General features: G+C 49.8%; 1 protein-coding gene across 8 annotated transcripts in view; it reads right to left on the bottom strand.

Moving 5' to 3' along the window:
* SGMS1 (sphingomyelin synthase 1) overlaps positions 1-22,228 on the bottom strand; it is a 93,008-nt gene that overhangs the window by 33,890 nt on the left and 36,890 nt on the right. For 2 of the 8 annotated variants that reach the window (XM_038140219.1, XM_038140220.1), the window contains exon 3: positions 1,102-1,346. The exons of 2 other annotated variants lie outside the window; for them this stretch is intronic. The gene's annotated coding sequence lies outside the window, so the exon portion shown is untranslated. Of the gene's footprint in view, positions 1-1,101; positions 1,518-10,591; positions 11,441-19,463; positions 20,239-22,228 lie in introns of those variants that run through there. 4 more of the 8 variants (XM_038140223.1, XM_038140221.1, XM_038140227.1 and 1 more) reach the window with 4 other exon arrangements.

Here is a 22,228-nt window from a genome sequence, read left to right as displayed (position 1 = left end):
CTAAAAACCAACGCCTGGAGTAGCTCTTCTCTGAGTGTACACTTGTTGTGTTCATATACACAAATATATGTATCAAAAATACACACAGATGAGCCACTGCAGGCAGTTTGGTTTAGTTTCTTCCCCAAAAGCCAAGTAAAAAAAAAAAAAAAACCAAACCCTTGACTCATTGCTCTAAATCTATTATAAAGCTTCCAGATTAAAGCATTGAGTTCCAAAGAGGTTTAGGATGAGCAGAAAAGGCGGCCGTGCCCAAAACACACAAATAGGATCACAGCCCCTGGAAAGACTCGGCAGCGGATCCAGGGAGCAGCTCACGGATGAAGCTCTGTTCCCCCAGTGCCCTCTGAGAGGGTTTCTGTGTTCTCCCAGTGACTCACGGGCTGTTCACACCCGGGGCCACCCTGCTGTACAGCCACAGCTGTGTGGCAGTGGTGACACCGTGACACACACGGAGCAGCCACAGCCACAGCACGGCAGCACAGAAAGGCTGAAACATCTCCGTGCTCCTGCTCCTTCGCACAAACGCCGCAACAACTGCCTTGGGGATACCTAGCAGCAGTCAAGGGGGAGGTCAGGCTTGGGGAGAGCTGCCCGAGGTGCCAAAGGGGACAGCAGATCGTGCCTGGCTTTTAGTTTGTGCAGGCAACGCCGTTGCCACGCTGTGTAATCAACTCTGGTTATCTCCCACAGGTGTGCTGCGAACAAACCTACAAACCCAGAAAGGAGGGGGAGATTCCGCGCCCCGGCAGGAGGTGAAGCTGCCCGATGGAAACACAACCCTGACGCAACCTGGGGACAAGCCACCGGCAGGTCACTGCTGTCCCACATGTGGCAGCCTGGCTGGTTTCTAGTAAAAAAGACCCCAAGCTAACTACAAACTAAGATTAAAACCAAGCAGCGAACAACAAAGTAACCACAAGCTTAAGCGCCACTTTCAAAAAAGTCACCCAAGCAAAAAGACAACTCCCCAGAGCTGTGCCGTAGACCTGACTGTATCCAAGCCCCTCTGTGCCTCCCAAACGCAGCCCCCGGCCGCCCAGCAGAGCCAGACACCCCTTTACACTCAAACGGGACCATCCGGAGAGGAAAGCTACTCACTGCTGGAAATGAGGCGGCACGGAGCAGCAGAAAACGCGGCTTTTCCTCCTCCAGCCGCGGCCGCTGCCGGCGGCAGCAGCACGGGGACGCGGCGGCGGCGCGGCCACTCCCGGAGCGCGGAGCGCGCCCGCGCCTCCTTCGCCAGCCCCGACTTCCTTCGCCTTCAAAGTTGCCTCTCAACTTCCCCCGGCCTGGGCTTCCTCAGCGCTCCTCTCCCAGCTGCTCGCTAGCCCCGCGGGAAGCGCCTGCGGAGGGAAATGGGGAGAGGTGAGCGGCGATCCAGAGGGGATGGAGCGGCAGCGCTCCCGCCGCTCCTTCCGCGGGCGCGCCAGTGCGTCAGCACCCGGAGAGGAGGGGACGGAGCGCCCGCCGCAGGAGGAACAGCGCGACGACGAGGAGGAGGAGGAGGAGGAGGCCGGGAGTGCCAGCCCGGCCGCGGGTGGTGCAACAGCTCCCGGCAGCGCTGCTCTACCGGCAAACAGCACCTGAAACACGGGCAAATGGGTACATCGCCCGAGTTCAGCCTGGTGATTCCTACTGGACGCGCGGAACGCTTTCAGTAAGTGTCACTTTTCAAAGCTGAAAAAGTCACTGCAGGGAGGAAGGGTTCCTTTTTCCAGTATAGATGAGTACCAGATGTTAAGTCCTACCCTACAAATTAAAAAAAAAAAACAAAACCAAAAACAACCTCCACCAAAAAGAAAAGTCGTGTTCCACCACACTAACACGAAGCAAAACAACCAATTCCCCAAGCTTTCCATGAATTTTTTGGCTCCATCCCACTGCTGCCATTAGCAGCAGTCCCTGGCCAGGCAGCATCACCACCCCCCGAGGGCTGGCATCCAGCCTCTATCCCAAAGGCCACAGCAAGGACTGGAAGCACACAGGATCTCCTGCCTGCAGATCCAGTGGGAAAGGCTGGGGAAAGCATCCCAGGTGAGAGGGAGCAGAGGATACCCGCTGGCCGGCGCTTCGGGACAGCGGGGAGTTGCTGTAATTCCGTACAAAACCACAACACAAAGCAGGCTGAGTCATGTTGGGAGGACTGATGGGATGAGCAGCGCTGGCAGCGTTTTCCAGCAGAGCACGGGCTCTCCCGAGCCTGCTGGCTGCTGGATCCAACAGAGACACTGTCCAGGAGTGAAGTCAGAGGCGTAGGAAGCAGCCTGCTTCCACTCCACGGATGAAATAATGTGGAAACTGAAAAATAGGCACCGGCAGTAACAAACAGCAGCGTCAAGTTTTCTGAGCTCCATCCCGAGAGAGGGAGCCTGTTGCCAGGAATACCGAGGAATCTGCAGAGCCACATCGAAGAAGCACAGGGTGGAAAAAGAATTTTCAGAAGCTGCACGCAGAAATCCTTCCACACTCATCCTATTACACAGAAAACAAGTATTTTAAAGGAGTAGCTGCTTTGGAGTTTTTTTAATAGATCCACACCCCCGAGCATGGCCCAGCAGTGCTTTTTCCTAACACATGGAGACAGCCAAGTATCCAGTGGAACAATGTGCTCACCATCAGCTCCTCTACAAAGTTTAGATACCTAAAAACGGTCCATGGTCAAGTCAACTGAGTCCATTTTATTTAAAATCTGAGGAGACATGGAATGAGGCACCAGTGAGCTCTGGTTTTGTTTTTTTTCCTCAGCAGTCTTTTAGTAACTGGGCTCTGTAACACTCAACAGATGTCATCTGCCCAACCTGGCCCCCCCTTTCCAGGAGGGATTCTAGAGTAAAAACAGTAATTGCTCATCGCCGAAAGATTCCTTAGATGTAATTCAGTCGGTAGCAATCCTGTAAATGCCTCCCACTGAGAATATATATGAGGAATCTACAGTTTAATTAGCAGATGCCACAGGCCAAGGACTCCTTGCTATGCTGACAACACTCGTGTCTACTTTGGGCCCTCACACACCTCTCAGGACAGCAGAAGTCACCTGGTGAGGCCAGAGGCCAGTTCAGTAACTCCCTCCAGACAATAAATGCATTCATATTTGACAGAAATGCTCTTGTGTTCCTCCAGCAGATCTTATCTTGGTGATATTTTTTTCCCCCCATGATCCAGGCCTGTGTGAGTTCAGTGACCTCAAGGCACATAACAAAGGCAGCCCTGTGTTCCCACGAGTCAGGTGGGGCCAGAAGGGAGAGGAGAAGACAGTAGGACGAGTATTACAGGTAATTAAAAGTGAGCTTTGAGAACACCTTTTCAACCGTGGTGCATTTAAATACTGCATGTGTCCAGGCAGATACAACATAACACCCTGGAAAGCCCTAAACAAATAAAAAGAAACACAATGAACTCTTCCACTGGATGTGCAAAGGAGGTTTTTTTTTTCTCCTACACAGTCCAGCCAGGACATATTTAGCCTAAGGGCTGAAAGAGAGCCCATCAGCCCGAGCTGATGACGTAATTTTCTTTCTATAGGACTGAATATCTGGGACTACTGCCCTCAGTTCAGTGGCTGCTGCTGTTTCACCTCTACCTTCCCCCATCCTGCTTCAACAGGAGAGTGACAATCGCCCAAAAAACGCCTGAAGAACAGAGATGGCCACAGAGATGTTGTTTCTTTCCCACCAGAACATGAGCAATGTGGCAAAAACCAGATTTGAGGTTGACTGCTGGCACTGAGGAGAAAGGGCTGCTACCCCAGTGCTCCAGTGCTGATGTGTCTTGACCATTCAGGCACCACATGCATTTGGAATGTCCTTCCAAAGGCCTGGGGAAAGACCTTCCTTGCCTTGCCAGCTTCAATCTGCCTAAACATCAAAACCAGTCAGATTATGTTGAGCCCCCTTTTTCCCTACCCAGCAGAAAATAATTGAGTATTAGCAGATGAAATGCACTGAGGGTGGCAACGAAAGTCTTGGGCAAGTAAGAAAAAACTGCTCAGAATCCCAGAATCTTTTAGGCTGGAAAATCCCTGCCAGCCCCTGGAGTCCCAGCTGTGCCCAGTGCCCACCTTGTCCCCAGCCCAGAGCACTGAGGGCCACCTCCAGCCCTTCCTGGGACACCTCCAGGCATGGGCACTGCAAAGCTCCCTGGGCAGCCCCTGCCAAGGCCTGAGCACCCTTTCCATGCAGAAATTCCTGCTGCTGGCCAAGCTGAGCCTGCCCTGGCCCAGCTTGAGGCCCTTTCCCCTTGTCCTGTCCCTGTTCCCTGGCAGCACAGCCCGACCCCCCCTGGCTGTCCCCTCCTGGCAGGGAGTTGTGCAGAGCCACAAGGTCCCCCCTGAGCCTCCTTTTCTCCAGGCTGAGCCCCTTTCCCAGCTCCCTCAGCCCCTCCTGGGGCTCCAGCCCCTTCCCCAGCTCCGTTCCCTTCCCTGGCCACGCTCCAGCCCCTCCATGTCCTTCCTGGACTGGGGACCCAGAGCTGGACACAGCCCTGGAGGTCCCTGAGCAGAGCCAGCCCAGCACTGTGACTGTGTGATGTGTTCATAGGGTTTCACACCAGCAATGTAAATCTATACATCCACCCCATGTATCCCAAAAAACCTTCAAAGGGTTTTTTTTTTTTCTTGTCTGTCCATTCAAACAACTTGTCCTGGTCACTGACACATCAGAAAAAATGTGCTACAGGAGAATTATAAAGCTACTCTGACCTTAAAAGTGTTTGCATTAAAACAATTAGAGAAGTGATGTGAAACTTTATTATTAAACATGTAATTAAATAATAATTATTATTTCATCTGTGTTACAGCATTAAAAGCCATTACAACTCCTTACACGGAAGGCTGTTAATGGACAGCTGCTTTTGAAACTAAAAATACTGACGTTAATGTTAAAAAAATACGAAACAGCTGAGTTTAAAATCTCTGAAGTATTATCAGAACAACTTCCAGAAGCACCAGGTGAAGTGCTTAGGTGTTTGCTAACACAAAGGGAGATTCCAGAGCGCTGATGTGCTCATCAGTTCCCGCAATGAAGTTCCCCGGGAGGAATGCTGTGTCATGTAATGTGTGACTCACAGAGCAACGTCCGCAGGAAACCACTCTTCTCCCTCTCTCCCTATAAAAAGCTCAGCCTTGCCTGGAAGTTGAACTGAGTTCCCTGAGCAGAATTCCTCCAATTTCGGCATCATGTGCTCCAGCACGTATGCAAGAGCGAAGGTGTATTTTAAACCCTGGCAGCAAACCAGAATCGTCTGGAAAATCGGCTGGAAGCTCCTCCTGCCCCTGGTTCAGCAGGGAGTGAAGAAACACCTCGTGCTGCTGTGTTTGGACACGTGGTTGTCCTTTGCCCTGGCAGCGGTTTTGCAATCCGGGATGCTCTGCCTGGCTGAGCTGATCCTGGGCACTCCCAGTCCACTCCTGTTCCCTGCAAACCCCCAGCCACACTGGGACAGCTCTGAGGGATCAGACACCTTCCTTGTTCAGGCACTGTCACTCTAAAAGGGATGGCAGGAGCAGCAGTGGGATCCCAAACCCCTGCGGTCCACCAGGACACGGGACTCACAGTGAAGTGTCTTCACTCCATGCCACTCGTGGTCCAAGTAGCTCCTGGAGTTCTCATCTAATCTAAATGGATAAAATCCTCCCTCTGCTCATCATGTGCTCTTCCCAGGCGCCCAGCCTTCTTTTCTTTTTGCTTCAAAGCCGTGGTTGACCTTTAGATCCTTGGAGAAAAACATGGACCTTCCCAGGGGTGGCTCTGCAGAGCTCAACACCCAGCACCTCTCCAGGGAAAACACTCTGGAATGCCAATTCCATCCAGGGCATGTGCAATCACAAATCCAGGTCAAAGCAAGAGCTTAATACCCCTGAGGTCCCTTTTGAGCCTGGAAGAGTGAAGCTTTCCATAAAAGAGGAAAAATAGAAAGGAGACGCCCTTTTCAAACCCCCCACTCAACAATAAGGATGTTTTTCACAGGGCAGGGTACCATTCCCACATGACTGCATCCCACATCCAGCACTTCCAGCTTGGGAAGTGCCACTCCTATTCCCTGATTCACTTATTCTGCCCTCCCAGAAGTCTCATCACCCAGGTGTGTTAAAAACCTCTGGGTAAAAAAGCCACTGCCTCAAAATTCTAATTTGCTTCTGTCTCTTCCAAACCCAAAATTTCAACAGAGAGGCCTCTGTTACAGAGAGTTTCCTCACCAAATAGTGTAATGGGACACAGATTGGTGTCCCGCTGATTTTTCCATCTCTAGAGTTTGCAGTTTGCCCCACACCTTGGGTCAAGGCTGCTGGTTTGTATAGCAGCAGTTTGGAACTATCAGATGCTCTGGTTTCTTTAAGGCCTTAGCCACCATCAAGCAAAATGAACATTTCAAAACAACAAACCCCAAGCAACCAAAAATAAACCCAGCCACAACCCCAAAAACAAAGCAAAAATTAATACAGGATGATGTTCGGTGCTAAAGTTCAACAGCAGGGCTCGTGGGTGTGGAGGGGGCTTTTTCCTGTCAAAGATAAATCAACCCTGTCTCCACATCCTGAGCGTTTGCTTGCATGCCACAGCCACACCGAGCATGAAGCAGAGAGAAATCCACTCCTCGGGGCTCTTCAGCAAGATGTTTGCTTGTTATCCCAAACACCTGACCTCCACCTGCTGCTCCTGCCAGGAGCATCTCCCTCCCAGCCAGGCAGCAGACCCAGAACTGGGACACTCCACTCCAAGAGAGGGAAGATAAAACACCCGTTTCCAATTCATCCCGGCCTCCAGCTCCCCTCTCCCTACGAGCTGGAGATCAATATCCAAAGGTTAAACGGCCCTGACGTGTCCACCTATCCAATGCCTTTGTCATTAATAAGCACGATGTGGATTAATACTCAAATACACACTTCCTCTGCCCCAAGGGCAAAGGGAACAAGTCACCAGGAGCGATAAGGAGCTGTCTGTGAGGGCTGCAGGGTGTTGTATTCCCAGGATCCTGTGTCAGGGCTCTACACACGGCTGAGCTGGGCAATTCCATCATTCCAGCTCTCATCCTCCTCCTTGTGACTTCCCCGGCCACAAGTTCACCTGGGTTCTCAGGATGACCTTAATTAAGAGCTGGAAAGAACAGATTATGCTCAGGAAGCCAGAGCCATTAATCTCAAAGGCTTAAAAGGTTTCCAGGGGAAGTGTGTTTATATGTACCCTTATCTCATCCTACAAAAAAGGGAATAGGCAGCAATGCCACCACAAGCAAAGGCTGCTTTTGGTGTCACTCAGATAAAATCTAACTGTACTTTTATATCTCCATCGATGATCAAAATGCAATAAAAATTAGGCCTGCTAGACCTTATTTTTATAACCTTGACCTCCAGTCCAATTTATTCTTAAAAGATGTTCAAGCATAAGCTCTGTGTAAGCATGAAAAATGACAGCCTGGTCCTTCTACCAGGACCATTAAAATTCTGCTTTCTGGGATATATGTCCTAAAAAAATCAGCATCCAATGAAACCCCGACTCATATTTCTCACAGGGACATTTTTCTACAAGCACCTGAATTATGTGTCTCTCACTACAATTCCAAACAGGAACTTGAACAGGGACCTGAAGGAACTTCATCCCGCTCCCACCAAAGCCAAGTCTCAACATAAAAGGCATAAAATAATGGAGTGGTTTGGATTGGAAGGGACCTTAAAGCTCATCTCATTCCACCCCTGCCATGGCAGGGACACTTTCTACCATCCCAGACTGCTCCAACCCGACCTTGGACACTTCCAGGGATCCAGGGGCAGCCACAGCTGCTCTGGGCAACCTGCTGTGTCTGGGCTTCATCACGCGTTGGAATTGGGAATGTAAGGGACTTTTAGAACTTTGGGATTGTAAGTTAAAGTTTAGAATTAAATATAGGATTTTGTTTGAAATCTTGGGAAAGGCTTTTGAACTTAAGCATTAGAAGTGAAAACGCAGATTTATAGTTAAAAGTAGAAAAAGGTTAAACTAAATTTTAAAAATTTTAGAGTTTTAGAATTTAAAATATAAAAAATAAAGTAGCTAGAAAAGTAAATAAAGAGAATAAAATACAGTACTGTAAGTTTGTGTGTTATAACATAATTAACTTAAAAACTTACACTATAACATAAATCCATAAGACAAAAACTTACACTATAACATAAATCCATAAGACAAACTATTTAAAAATTAAGTCAAAAACATAAATATCCTTATTAGCAGTGTTTTATTAGTAAACAACTCCTTAAAAAGTCTTGTAACTAAAAGTCTTGTGACCTTCTAAACCATACTGTAACGATATGAACCAAACTCACCCTTCCTACCTATAAAAAAGATTAAAAAAATAAACCCACATCATCAAAAACAACTCCAAAGTCCCATCTCTAACTCATTTAAAACGCCTTCAAAAATCCCCATATTCACACACTAATTAAACCAAACTCATGTTCCCAACACAAGCACGTCGCAATACGACATGAAATGACGACACGGACACTGCTGCTCTCCAGGTGAACAAAAAAGAGAGACCTTTATTTTCTGACTCCAACATTTATAGTTTTCCAAAAGTGACAGTGGATTGGAGGGTGACAGTGCCACCTCTCCAATGACACTGGACAGACCAAGAGTCCATCAATTCTCTCCTCCTCCATGAAAGAACGTAAAACATAAGTTATTTACAGAATTGTGTGTGAGAAAGTTTGTTACAAGAATGCAAACATCAGAAGGCTTAGCAAAGTCTTAGAAAATCAGGGTGATACAAGCATATTATGCTGCAGCATACACAGAGCAGCTAAATCAAGCCATGGCCAAATACCTTTCCCCTGGCACTCATCATGCCTATTTTGGCTGGCATTTACTGTGCTGGCACTTGCATTTCTGTTCTTGACACCAGCCACAACACAAAGATTATGTTCCCGTTTTCAAACCCCAGAACACCAAAAACTCCTCTCCAGGAGCACACAACAGGGAGTTCACTCTGCTTGATACTGACAGCAGAAGGACCTGGAGCTGCTGGAGTGAGTCCAGAGGAAGCCATGGAAATGCTCCAAGGGCTGGAGCCCCTCTGCTCTGGAGCCAGGCTGGCAGAGCTGGGGGTGCTCACCTGGAGAGGAGAAGGCTCCAGGGAGAGCTCAGAGCCCTGCCAGGGCCTAAAGGGGCTCCAGGAGAGCTGGAAAGGGACTGGGGACAAGGCATGGAGGGACAGGACACAGGGAATGGCTTCCACTGCCAGAGGGCAGGGATGGATGGGATATTGGGAAGGAATCCCTGGGAGGGTGGGCACGCCTGGCACAGGGTGCCCAGAGCAGCTGTGGCTGCCCCTGGATCACTGGAAGTGCCCAAGACCAGGTTGGAGCAGCCTGGGACAGTGGAAGGTGTCCCTGCCCATGGCAGGGGTTTGACACTGGATGAACTTTAAGGTCCCTTCCAACCCAAACCATTCCATGGTTCTGTAATACTCTGCTGCCTCCTGGCTATTCCCAGTGGATTATCCAAGGTTATCACAGAGCTGATTCCACAGGAGTTTCATGGGGTAGGTGTGTATCCCAAACTGGGGACACCACCATCCCTGCCATGCTCTCAGTCAAAGAAACCTCTGGTATTTTTTAAGGACCTGTAATTACTCCCAAAGGCTGACCTCACTTGGGTACTATTGTGCTGCACCCACGATTTCCTAGAGCAAGAATAGCTCCATTTCTCCTCCATCCACACCAAAGAGCTCCAATCCAGAACATCTCCACAGAACTCCCACTGTCTGTTGTGTTTCCTAAAAATCACTGTCAGAGGTTTTTACCCCTGCAATTACAGGTCACAAAAATGCAGTTTGGTTAGGAGTTAAAAATATCTAATAAGGAGTAAAACAGTGAAGGTAAATACTTCAACTTTCTAGAGAGGCAAACTCGCTTTCTTAGCTGTTTATTTATGCTGGACTGTTGTACTTGCGGAGGGATTGGCACTTCTGCAAAAAAAAAACAGGGCTCAAACATGCTCAGCTTCCTACTGAGCACTTCAAAACCTTCAAGTGTTACTTTCTGTGTCTTCTACAGCCGACGAGCAGCAAAAAGTAGCAAATGCAGCTTCAGATTTGCTGCAAAAACCTGGCCTTAACCAAAAATTAATGCTCTTATTTTGCAAACTACCCTACAAACACAATACAGACTATTCAGTTTATAAAACTATCACCCAAATTCCATGTTTTAGATTCAGACTGAGCACAATAATAATAGAAAGGCTCGGGAAGTTTCAGAGCCAGGGCTCTGAAGGGCTTAGAAAGCTACAGATGAGGCAAAATTCAGTTTTACTATAAGGAAATCACTTCACAGTGCAATCACAATATTTGGGGAGCAGGGGGGAGAAGGAAAAGCCCCCGTGCATCACCCGATGAGGAGGGACAGCAATCTCTGAGCTGTGCAAGCAAGCAGCCGATGAGACAAGTCTGGATTATTAAAGAGCCATTGTCCTGAGCCTGGAGGCTTTCAGCAACTCATTTCACAGCTCCTCTCTCAAAACCACCCCAGAGTTTCACGCCTCCGCCCCCCGGAATGAGAAGTTCACGGGTTTTGGGGGTGGATGTCACCGCATTAGTCAAACAGAAAAAGGCGTTTTACCTTGCCAGGCTTCCTGTCCTTCCCAGGTGATCATTTCCTCTGACTCTCAGGGCCTCCCTTCTTTCTCCCCAGCAGGAGAAGAAAGGAATGCTTTCTCCTGCAGCTTTGAATGCCTCCTCCTGCAGCTTTGCTTTCAGTTTGCCTCAGACAGACGGGAGAGATTTCTTCCAAAGCAAACACTCCTGCAACGTCACCGCGGATATAAATAGGCAGAGGAGAAGGAGGGAGAAGCACAGCCCTTCTGGAGAGACTGGAAACACGCAAGTAGGGGAGAATATCAGACAGAAATAAAGCCTCTCTTTTCCTAAAGCTACACACACAGCCTCGACTCGGACACCACAGCCGGGCTGAACGAGCCAAGAGAAATATCGCATGCATCCAGCCAGAGAAGGAGGTTCTCACATATGCCGGGTTTTGCCAGGAGCTGTGCTATTTCTGCTGCCAGCCCGGAGCTCACACACACGGCTGCTCGTCCAAATAAACGCCAGCAATGCCACCTGCACCCACCCACAGAGGTGGGCACGCAGGAGAGCCCGCAGGGCTCCAGGAGCCATTGCCCAGAGAAGCTGGGGCTGCCCCTGGGTCTCTGGAAGTGCCCATGGCCAGGCTGGATGGGGCTCAGAACATCCCGGGATAGTGGATCTCATCCACCTCATCTCTCTCCCCTGCCCCTGGGTCTCTGGAAGTGCCCACGGCCAGGCTGGATGGGGCTCAGAACATCCCGGGATAGTGGATCTCATCCACCTCATCTCTCTCCCCTGCCCCTGGGTCCCTGGAAGTGCCCACGGCCAGGCTGGATGGGGCTCGGAACACCCCGGGATAGTGGATCTCATCCATCTCATCTCTCTCCCCTGCCCCTGGGTCCCTGGAAGTGCCCACGGCCAGGCTGGATGGGGCTCGGAACACCCCGGGATAGTGGATCTCATCCATCTCTCTCCCCTGCCCCTGGGAGTGGATCTCATCCTTACACAGAGGCAAGAACCGGTCAGGGATTGAAGGTCTGGGCACCTCTGGCTGCACTGACCATGGAGTTCAGAGCCCTCAGAGAAAGGGCTGAGGGACAAAGCTGCACCACAGCCCTGGACTTGAGGAGAACAGGCTTTGGCATCATCTTCAGGGGTGTGCCTGGAGAATCCCGGGGGCTTGGAGAGGAAAGGGGCCCAAAAGAGCAGGTTGATAAAAAGAAGGGACCCAAAAGAGCTGGTTGATCACCTCCTCCAGGCTGAAGGACAGACCATCCCAACAAGCAGCTGACCCAGCTGAGCAGGCAGGAGGCCCCCATGGAGGAGCACAGAGCTCCTGATCAGAACCAAGCGCAGAGCAAAGAGCAGGGCAGGGGCAGGTGATGCAGGAGGAATCTGGGAACACTGATCCTGCAGGTGATGCAGGAGGAATCTGGGAACACTGATCCTGCAGGTGATCCAGGAGGAATCTGGGAACACTGATCCTGCAGGTGATCCAGGAGGAATCTGCAAGGTCAGGTGATCCAGGAGGAATCTCAGCAACACTGATCCTGCAGGTGATCCAGGAGGAATCTGGGAACACTGATCCTGCAGGTGATCCAGGAGGAATCTGGGAACACTGATCCTGCAGGGACAGGTGATCTAGGAGGAATCTGCATGGTCAGGTGATCCAGGAGGAATCTGGGAACACTGATGGGGCAGGGATGGGGCTAAGAGTGCCAAAACACATCTGGAATCGAATCTGGCAAGGGATGTGAAGGGTGCCAGTGAGGCCAACCTTCAGGAACTGCAGGCCCCTGAGGCCAAAGAGGAAAACCAGACTTATCCTTAGTGGAAGAGGATGAGGTATGGGGCCAGTAGGCTGGACATACTCATCCCATGGGACCTGATGGGATAGATCCACAAGTGCTGAGGGAGCTGGCTGCTGTCACTGTGAGGCCACACTTGGTGAACTTTGGAAACCATCTCCAGTTACCTGAAGGACAAGAGGGCGATCAGGAGTAGTCAGCATGGACATACAAAGGGAAAAAATCCTGCTGCACCAGCCTGACCTCCTCTTAGGATGAAACAATCTCGGTGGATGAAGGGAGTGCAGAGGATGCTGTCTGTCTTGGCTTTGGCAAGACTTTCAACACTGGCTCTTCTCACACCCTCAGATGAGCTGGCAAAGTATGGAGCAGCCAGGAGGGCAGGGAGGTGGGTGGAAAAGTGGCCAAATGGCCAGGCCCAGCAGGGAGAGGTCAGTGCCACAAAGTCCAATTGGAGGACAGACACTTCCCACAGGCTGATATGAGAGCCAAAATCATTTAACCTCTTGTAATGACCTGGAGGACGCACAGAGTGTGCCCTCTTTGTCAGTTATTGTGTCACTTTGCTGGTGACACAATAACTGGGGTGAGTGGCCAGTACACCAGAGGGTCACATTGCCACTTGGATCAACTCCAAAAGGCTGGAGCAAAGGGCAGGCAGGAGCCTCAAAGTGTTCAAACAAAGGAAAGGCAAAGTCCTTCCATCACCTGGGGGGAGTGACCCCAGGAGCCAGCACAGGCTGGGAACAGCCCTGCCAAGCAGGACAGATGACAACAAGCTCCCAAGAGCCAGCAAAACACCCTCCCAGCAAAAAAAAGCCACCAGCTGCATCACAAGAGTGACCCTTCCCCTCTACTCAGCACAGGTGACACCATTCCTGAAGTGCTGGGCCCAGTTCTGCACTCCTCAGTGGGAAAGAGACATGCAGAGAGTCTGGCAAATGGCCCTGGACAAGCAGCTCTGGGTGACCTTGCTTGACAAGGTGACCTTCCAGAGGTCCATGCCAAGCTCAAGCAGGCTGGGATCCTGGGAGCCTTCAGCCAGTCCACTCTCACAGCGTGGATATCATCTGTGATACGCCCAGGAATTCAGAAGCAGCACCTCAGGCCTGTGTAAGGCACAGTGCCACCATGTCCCAGTGCTGACAGGTCACAGCCCAGTCCAGCAGGAACACCTGACATGGGCCCTATCTCACTCCTGAGGTCGAGATCCAGTTCTCAGCCCTTGCTCACTCACCTTGGCCATGGTTTGACTCCACTTCTGCTTTCTCAGTGTGACACAGGGGTCAGAGACAGGCAATGTGAACCAGAGACCAGGCAGGAGGTGTTTCATCACTCCCATTCCATAAAGATCCCTTACAGTCTCCATCTCCCTCAAGTTTTGCTTCCCTTTTGCCTTTCTGTTTTCCTCAAGCATCACCATTGGGATGAATGCTTTAAAAAAGCCCTCAGCCCCACAAATGCTCTGTTACACCTCTAAAAACCAGAGGATGATTATCCTCTATTATAACAAAGCAAGAAGAGTCAGCCATGGATATTATTTATGTTTACAAGCCAAAATCTTCATAAACTTAGCAGGTAACTACTTCTTGCTGGTGTAAAACAACAGAAATATTAAAGGTTTTTATTTGAAGACCAAGACATAAATTAAAGTTGTAATTTCTTTAAATCTCCAACATTCCTTGTTCCCACAGCTGGGGGTAGTCTGGCAAAAAGAGGCCATGTGAGAGCCATCAGCAATGGAGGGAAGAACAAAATTGATCTTACCTATCAATATTTCACCCTAAAAAAGAGGGACAGGGAAGACTCCATGCAATATCCAGGTTTTTGTCCAAAAGCTCCCAATAAAACACGTTTCTCTGTAACTGCCAGCGCATTTGCCTTGCCTGCTTCTCAGTTTAGCACACCTCCTCCTCCTCCTTCTCCTCTCTTTGAAAATACACTGGGGGCTCAGCCGGGACAGCGAGAGCCCAGCTGGGCTCTGCTGTGGTGGCAGCTGGCATGGCTGGGGCCAGGGCACTCGAGGTTTCTTCACACAGCAAAAAAAAACCAAAAAAAAAGGCACCAGTGCAGTTTTAAACTGATTCCCTGCAAGCACTGGCTCACAGGGATTTAAGGCCATCCAGGGTTCTGGCTTCTTGCCATGGGTCTTTTCCCAGTGTTAGCCTGGTGTCACCAAACCCAGATGCCCCATGGTACAAGAGGCTGCTGGGGTCAGCTGGCCCAGTCCCTGCCCCAGGCAGGTGCATTTTCTGGTAGGGTCTATGGCCCTAAGCCATACCGTGGTTTCTTCCAGGAGCTTGGGAAGGTTTTTATGGATCGTTCCACTTGTGGCTACCCACGTGGATTCTAGTCCAACACGAAGGCTGGGCTGGGAAGTGTCTGAGAGCAGCCCTGGAGAAGGCCCTGGGGGTGCTGGGGGTGAGAGCTGGGAGCCAGAACCCCCCCGTGCCCTGGGCTGAGCCCCAGCGTGGGCAGCAGGGGAGGGGGGGATTCTGCCCCTGTGCCCCTGTGCTCAGGTGAGAGCCCACCTGCAGAGCTGCCCCAGCCCTGGGGCCAGCACAGGAGGGACCTGGAGCTGCTGCACAGAGCCCAGGGGAGGCCATGGAGCTGCTGAGGGGGCTGGAACACCTCCCCTGTGGGGCCAGGCTGGGAGAGCTGGGGCTGTGAGAAGGGTGGGGGAGACCTCACAGCTCCTTCCAGGGCATGAAGGGACACAGGGAAGCTGGGGAGGGACCCTGCAACAGAGACTGGAGGGACAGAACGTGGGAATGGCTTCCCCAGAGGGCAGGGATGGATGGGATATTGGGAATTAGGAATTGTTCCCTGGCAGGGTGGGCAGGCCCTGGCACAGGGTGCCCAGAGCAGCTGTGGCTGCCCCTGGATCCCTGGCAGTGCCCAAGGCCAGGTTGGATGGGGCTTGGAGCAGCCTGGGATGGTTGAAGGTGTCACTGCCCATGGCAGGAGTGGAACAGGATGGGCTTTAGGGCCCCTTCTAACTCTTCTGGGATTCCTTGAGTAGGTGCACAAAGAGGCAGCCCCAAAAAACAGGCACTCTCTGCAAAGATCTGCACAGGGGCTCAGATTCTCAGCTCACAGTTTCATCTTTACAATTCCTGCAGCTGTGAACATAAAGACTAGACCAGCATCTCCAACCATCACAGCAGCTCCTCCTGGGGAGGCTGAGGACTTGCCTTACACTTGTGGCACTCAGGGCACACAACAAATACCATTTATATGGGACTTTTCTCTTGGGCAGCACAAGCTACTGTTCCACACTGAATTAAACCCCATAAAGCAGAACCAACTAAACACAGAAAGAACTACTCTGGACTTGCAAGGGAAAAGAGAGGCTGCTAATTACAACCCAGCTCAGCTCCTCACTGCCAGCAAAGCATCACCAGCCCTGTCTCTGTGTTACCCTGCTGGAGGAGAGTGGCTCCTCTGCAAGAGTCCCAGCTGGAGGGTACCAGGAGGCTGTAGCTGGCACTGACAGCCAGAACAAAGCAAACCAAGGGGGAATCAGGGATGCTGCATGTCCAGCACATTGCTGAGATCCACCCCAAGGATCCTGGCATGCTGCTGGCAGAGAAAGGAGCAACAGGCCAAAGATTCAGGGAACCAGAGAAATAAAAACACAGGCACACACGCATGAAGAGAAATAATTATAGATGGAAATTGTGCATCAATCCAGAGGCTGCCAGGACTCCATCCTGCCCCACAGAAGCAGATCTGGAGCCTGGGTATCACCTGAGGCAGCTACATACCCAAGATGTATTTTTGGAGTGGTCCTGAATCAAAAAAGCAGGAACTGAAGCACAGGGAACATCCCTACACCCACACTGAGGGCATGGATGGGGACCAACCATAAATCCAACACAGCACAGCCAGGTTTCCATCAGAGACTCACCCAACAGGAACCCCAACAGAATTTAAGATCGTTCATCTGGTGAAAAGGAACACTGTTCCTTCCCCAAATACACCACATAACAGGACAGTGTGACAGAGATGGACACAGCAGCTCTCCCTCCTGCCTAGGAAATGCTGCAGGACTTTGTGTGGTCAGTATGTTAAAAATCCAGGAAGATTTTGGCACAAAAGACCTCCATTATCCATTAAACACTTGCACTACCAACATATTCCCCCTCTAAGTCACTGCCCTTGCTTAGCTGCTCTTGCTGTTATGAATGTGACCCTTTGTTTATACAGCAAAAGACTGGTTTTGGTACACTACTAAATAAAGGAAAATTCAAACTTCCACATCCATCATGCAGCTCTAAAATAAAACAGGAAAAAACTCACTTTGTCTTCAGCATCCCAAAAAGGACCAGGCTTTCCAGGGCTTTCAATGCTCAATGAAAGCTGACCGTAGAAAATTCCCTTGTAAATGTTTATTATTCTAATTTTAACCTCTGGACATTTTTAGGGCCAATAGAAAAACAAGATCAAAACTCAAGAGAGCAAATAATCCACACAGGGATTCTCTCCTGCCTGTGCTGGTTCAAAAGTCATTCTGAGATTTGGGGGGGTATTTTTATTTTTAAACCTCTGTTTAATTTCTTGTACTGGAGCATTAAATCCCACCACAATGTCAGATCAAAACAAGCCTCTTAGAAAGGAAGGGACAAGGATTCCCATGGGAAACAGCACTGGCCAATATAAACACCCCACAGAACCCAGTGGGCAGCAGAAACCCCTTTTTAATTTGTCTTTTCAAGGGGAAAGGAACTCAAGGAACACGGGGATACCTTGTGCCAGTACACCCTGGGTAAGCACCTCCCTAGGCTCTGCTGGATCCTGCAGAGCTCTTTCCTCCATCCAAACTCTCCAGAAGTGTTCAAAACATTTCTCTCAAGCCTCAATTGCATCTTTATGTATCCAAACCAGATCCACTGTCATGGTTCCACAATAATTTTCGTGCCCAGACTCATTCCTTTGGCTTCTACCAGGGGAACAGACCACAAAATCCTAGTGGATTTTGGACCAAGAGCGAGATTTTGGACAAGACTGAGAGCAGCCAGACACTGTGCAGCTGGTGTCACCTGCACAGAGGCTCATCACGGTGCCACAGGGACCACAGTTAGCCCAAAATCTCCAGGCAGAAGCACAAATGCAGATCTCCAGGACAGCAGCTCTGCTCTTCTTTATTCTCCTGCCCACAGAGGTAATCCCTCAGGTGCAACCAGACACCCTGCAGTGTGTTTTGGAGAGTTACTAAGAGGAAAAAAACAAACAACCAAACAACAAAAGCCAAAATTGGGCTGCTGGGGTGAGCAGCTGCCTGCAGGGATAAACTTCACTTGCAGACAGCACCGTGCTGGTGCCAAAAGGCTTTCCCCAGTAATTCTGACCTTTACTCCTTGGCCAGCCTCGTCCAAAAAAAGCAGTGAGAAGCACTATTCCTGTGTCTCACTATTCTGGCCCTCCTGGCTGTATTACAGCCTTCAGTCTTCTTCCATTTTATCACCAATCCAAGTAACAAATCCATAATTTAGCTGTTTAGCTTCCCTGTCCACCCTACAAGCTCACCACACACTGATGGGACTCCCATAGGCTGAAAAATGCACCTTCCTATAGCTTTGGAGGCCAGTGGCCCCTCAGCTTGATCTGCTGCTTGTTTTGTTCCACCTGCTATGGGGCCTGGCATTTCCTTGTCAAACACAAGCTGAATTTCCCTAATTCAAGTTTATTCCAGAGTGCACATGAAGGCAAAGTGGAGCTGCCCCTGCCCTTGACCTACAGATGAGAAAAGGCACTGTTCTCTGGGGGTATCATCCCTCCAGATGACAAAGACATCCCCTGGCAACCTCACTTTGTGCTGCCCTAAACCCTTGTCCTCCCTCTGTGTCAGAGTTGCAGCTTGATTCCTGAGCTCCCAGGTGGGCTTTGTTTGGAGGGTTCTCCCCCTCCTTGTTTATCTTAATCCATAAACCTACACACCCATAGCTCCAAAAATAAGATATCACAGCAGAAAAAGGCCTCCAACAAAGCAAAAAAAAAACCCTTAAGCACATCCTCAATACAAAAGCACTTTCAAACATAGAAAATCAAAACCTCAACAGCACCAAGCAAGTGCAATCATGAAATCTTTAAACGAGCCCAGGTCAACAGACAGGATGCCAGTGAAGTGACCCGTGTGACAAGTTACAGCTGTTTGATGGGGGAAAAAGTGTCACACAACTGCTCCCAACACTCCCGATTCAGCTCCTCCCTTTAGCTCCAGATCCCTGGATTCACCGAGCTGGCCACACATCACAGTCCTCTCCCATCTCCAGCTTCTCTGTCCCTGTCCAACCTCTGTCTCACACCACAGCTCTCAGACTTTTTAGCAGCGTCACAGCAGTACTTTGGATGTGATAACAGGGAGGAAATAGCTTCTTGTTAACCATTCCAAGGGTAAGAATCAGCAGGAAAAGGCCACTGCAGGCAGCTTATGAAACACTGATCCAAGAGGAGCAGGCAGTCCTAGAGGTGAAAGGCACCAGCCAGCCAGGTTTTCACTGGGGAAAAGGAAGAAACCTGACATCAAGACAGCTCAAAGTTTTTACATGTTACCTAGATGAAGGTAATTATCTCCATATTAAATATTTTTTACTTTAAATTATTAAATAATTTAAGTAAACACTTACTTAAAATGGTTACGATGGCAAATCTGTGGATTCAGGGGAACCATCCTCTGACATGCACCCAAACTGCAGAATCATGGAGTGGTTTGGGTTGGAGGAGACCTTAACCTCCCAACCTCCTACCACACGAGCAATCAGTAACTAAATAACACGCCAAGGACTTTTCCTAAGCAATTTATGCTTAAATCATCACAGACTGTGCAGAAGACACAGGGAAAAAAAATTAAAAGTATGAGTTAATAGAGTCTTGTTGCTTCCTGCTGCACACAGGCTTGTTTTTTTCCTGCAATTACAGAGGAGGGATTTTTTTCCAGCACCACTTTCAGCTGCCACAAGCAGGCTATTGTTTGGATTTAGCCAGGCAGCAGCAGTCCCCATGCAAACCCAGGGCAGCAGGATGGACAGCCTGGAACTGAAACAGAACAGAAGGGAATTCAGTCTCATTAGGACAAGAAGAGAGATTTGTACTAAATACCTGCTTGGAGCAAAGCCAGAGGAAGCACATCAAAGAAGTCCTGGGATACTTCCCAACATCCAGGTGCCCGCAGGGATGTTGTGCATCAGGTGACAGCTCAGCAGCCTCTTCCCAGCACGCATCTCCCAGCTCGTGCCCCAAATCCAGGCAGCCCCAAACTGCTCAGACTACATCTCTGCCTCCTCCTACACACACCACGGCATCCTCTCCCATTCAAGAAGTGATTCCCCAGCCCTTGGACACACCAGAATGAGTCATCTGGGTGCACTGGTGCCTTCACTCTGAAAACTCCTGCTCGTCCCTGGCGGAGCGCTGAAATGCTGTGAGCTCACTTGTAGCTGTGGCAACAGAAATGCAAATCCTGCCACACTGAAAAACTTCACCGACTCCTCCACTACACAGGGACTATGTGTGAGCAAAACCAGTTTTTTCTGCTTCCTCCCTGAGGATAAATTGGGTTTGTGAAAGCTGTGCCCTAAAGCAAAAATCCAATTGGCAGGGCAGAGTTAAACCAGACACACATTGCTTTAGCTGTGCTTCAGTGCACACAGAAAACAGGCACAGAAGAGTTTGGAAACAGGGTACAAAACCAGGTTTGAGGTCTCTCACTGCAAGGGCTCTACTCACTGTTTACACCTGGTGAGGAGCTACTCCATGTGCAGCCTCCAGTTTCAGGCTGAGCGAGTCATACCATGGCTGGTTTAGTACAATAAAGTTACAGTGGATATACAGACAGAGAGGAGAAAATAAATGGCTTTCAGTTAATTGTTCCCTGGCAGGGTGGGCAGGCCCTGGCACAGGGTGCCCAGAGCAGCTGGGGCTGCCCCTGGATCCCTGGCAGTGCCCAAGGCCAGGCTGGATGAGGCTTGGAGACACCTGGGATGGTGGAAGATGTCCTTGTCCATGCCATTTTATGATTCTATAATTAAATGATCCATTTATCAAAAGAAATCAGAAGTATAAAAAACATCAACATATCTGGATGCAAAACCATGAGCTTTTCTTGGGGGATAAATGGGATATTTCTAACAAAAAAGCAGGCAGTAACTGCATACAGCAACCAGAGGTTAAAAACAACTGATGGGGGTGGTGAAGAAAGAGGGGGGAAAAAAAAAGCAAGCCTCACCTAACAAGTTTCCAGCAGCAAGACCTGTGTGAACTGCAAGACCTGGACTGCAAATTTAGCTTTGGTGAGAACTGTACCTCACTCGCAGGGTATCTACCTGTGGTTTGCAGAAACTTCTCAGACAAGCTTCAGTATCCCGAATGGCAAACAAAGAGTAAACTCCCACCGATGCTTCCTGCATGTTGAGAAGTTTGGGTGGGGAACTGGGAGGTTTCTGGGCTTGGTGGGGGCTGGTGTTGGTTTGGTGGCTTGTGTTTTGCGGTGCTCTTCGTTCCCCTTTCAATTTGGGCTACCGAGTGCAAACTGTTTTCAAGAGTGCAAACCCTGCAACCTCAGCTTCACCTGTGAGTGAGCAGAGCCAGTGTAATCCCACAGGCAGGTTATTCTATCTGGGAGCAAAGCAAAGGAGCTAAAAGCAGAAGAAAAGGAGAGTTACCATGGGATACCGGGATGCGTCACTTCTCTTGGCTCTCCTGGCGCCACGTGACACCTCAGCCGCCAGATGGGATAGGGGGAAAAAAATGGAAAAAAGGTCCCTAGATGATAGCAAAGTTTAGGCTTTAAAATCTACTGCTTATGGCTACAGAAATAGAGGCAACAATATTTATCTATAAACCAAACTATCTGTCTATAAATCTATTGCCACGGAGCAGTAAATACACGCTTTCCCTTCCAGCAGTCGTCACCATCTTACCCTTTTCAGTTCCCTACAGTAAATTTAGTCCAGGCACGTGCAGAAACACCAGCCCTGCCATCTCAGAGAGAACTATCACTTGCCTTTCAGAGGAGGCAAAACAGGTCAGTAGTTTCCACCTTGCTCATAAATACAGAAGCAGCCACTTGACAGCAACAGACACGAGCAGTCAGAGTTCAAGAGAGATCAAAAAAGGGATGAATCACTTGGAATTTACTCTCCAAGTTATCACACAGGTCATCAAGCTCATGCCTTGGGCTGGAGCCCACTGAACCAAGAGTTTCTTTCCATTTTCAGGATATGGCTGTTGGGCATGTGTGTGCAGCACGCCAGTGACCCCACACGTGCTCACCACACTTGGGTTTCTACCCCACTCAGACCAGGATCAGTTCTCAAACAGCTCCTGCTCCAAGGCTTTCTTCTCTGCACAAAATCCTAGAGTAGTCACACGTTCGAGGATTTCTCCCCTCCTTTTACAGCAGCCAGCTTCTTTCTAGCAGATCAAAACAGCTCTGATTCAAAGGACATTATTCCAACTCCATCCTCCTCCACCTCCCAAAGCCTCCTAACACCCACATGCTGCTGAACGTCAACATCTCCAGGGAAATTCAGTCCTTGCAGATGGCAGCCAAGCAGCCCCCTGGGTGTGGTAAAAAGCTCTGTGCAGAGTGAGGAACCTTCACCCTCCCTGGCTGAAGGTGCAATCCCAGCCTTCCAGCTCTACCAAACACTGCATCAGGCTGGAAATTGAGTGTGCAGGGAGCTGCTGAGGCCCATCTGCCCCCAGTGCACCAGGGTAACCTGAGCATCACCCCAGCACCAGCTGGCATGCTGCCACCCCAACCCACCCGCTCCCAGCACGCTCCAGACTGCAGGATTTTGGGAAAGGAACACAGCCCAATCAGCCAAGACAGCTGCTGCTATCATCTGCTCCTGAACACCAGC

Source organism: Motacilla alba, chromosome 6 (genome assembly GCF_015832195.1).
Source record: "Motacilla alba alba isolate MOTALB_02 chromosome 6, Motacilla_alba_V1.0_pri, whole genome shotgun sequence".
NCBI lineage: Eukaryota > Metazoa > Chordata > Aves > Passeriformes > Motacillidae > Motacilla > Motacilla alba.
The sequence above is the reverse complement of the archived record's forward strand: the minus strand, read 5'-3'. Positions and strand labels throughout refer to the sequence as shown.